Below are 1525 nucleotides of genomic sequence, written 5' to 3' on the forward strand. Positions count from 1 at the left end.
TCCTCCGCCACTGCCTCGTTTGAGTTTGGACGAAATGGATTCTGGGATATTGCGTTTAGTCATTTCGAGCTGATTGGAGACCAGAACAGCCAATCAGATTTTTTTGCATCCAAGTCTGTGATTGGCTGGTTTTGTGTAGAGAAAGAGTTGAGCGCGCACGGGCAGAAATGTTGAGAGCGCGAGCAACACATTGCGAGCCAGGGCAAATGCAAAAACTGAGCGAGAGGGGCTGCTGTTGTGTGTGTGTGGATAATAGCAAACACTGAAATACGTTTTTTGCACGCAGGAACGAATTTTGTTCACTCAAATTCATCTTTTCTTCGCTCAAAAAAAATTTCTCCTCAAAATATACAACACTTGCACCTGCAAACATTTTTTTACATGCGCTCAAAATAGTGGCACAAAAATAACGCCATAGGAACCGAGTCAGGATGTGTTTCATCCATTTCATAGGCTGGTTTGCTGCAATAATGAAAAACAATTAGCAACTCTATAAATAGAAAATCACCTAGTTATGTTTGTTCTAATTTGCTATGATAGAATGTATTGAAAATAAAACTACAAAAAAGGCTATAAAGAGTAATATGAGCATATTTAGAACTTACCTGAATGAAAATGTCTGGAGCACATTTTCCAGTTATCTGTGGATAGTAGAGAACTGGATATCAGCTTGTCTCACAGATGCTATCCAGGCGGGCTAGATGCATTCTTCTGGTAACATCCCTCACGTTGCTTCCAGGTGGGGGAAGGATAAAAAGAGAGCCCATTTTCAGCTCATTCCCTTCCCGATCTAACAGTTCAACCGACAACACAGCAAATGCAAACAATTGCTGATGCTTTCGCTCCTTTAGCCGTTTGTTTGGCCTGCTAAAATGGCGAAAGCCCCGATCTCTCGCAAGACCCCGCCGTTTATGTTAGCGGGAAATTAAGCAATATTAAAAAGCTGCACCGCATGGTTTGTCACGCTGCCTCGTGCCTTAAAAGGCATGTAGCACGTAAGCTGCGCTGCAGGTGCGTGCCAAGCGGGTCTGATTCCGGTACAGAAAGTACGGATTCAAAGACGTCAGTGCAATCAGCAATCACAGAGATTTCTGTGATTCTGTCATCAAGGAGCTCAGATGGAGAGATGACCGATAAGGACGAGGAAGAAATTGAGCTCCCAGGCGAATCAGCTCTAAGAGAACAAGAAGAAATAAAACTAGCTGCAGAAAGCCAAAGTATCCGAGCTCCAACCCCAGCAGAAGTGGTTGCAGCTGACATCGTAAATGAGATACTTGGGAACAGAGGTGTAGCTTGCCCAAACCTGCCTTTCATGCAGGATTAATTATCAACAAGCTGAGAGACTTGTTAGAGAGTGTCTCTGGGATGCTGGGATGATAGCTCCCTCAGGACTTAAACTCCGGTCAGAGAGTGGGGCACAGAGAGTGATGTCCGGATAGACTTTAATGGAAGTTAATAGCAGCTCAACAGTACAGCAGTAGGCATACTTAACGAATGTGGGAGGGGGTGGACAGACGTGTGGTTC

Source organism: Pundamilia nyererei, unplaced genomic scaffold (assembly GCF_000239375.1).
Source record: "Pundamilia nyererei isolate P.nyererei 1_Seehausen unplaced genomic scaffold, PunNye1.0 scaffold00275, whole genome shotgun sequence".
Taxonomy (NCBI): domain Eukaryota; kingdom Metazoa; phylum Chordata; class Actinopteri; order Cichliformes; family Cichlidae; genus Pundamilia; species Pundamilia nyererei.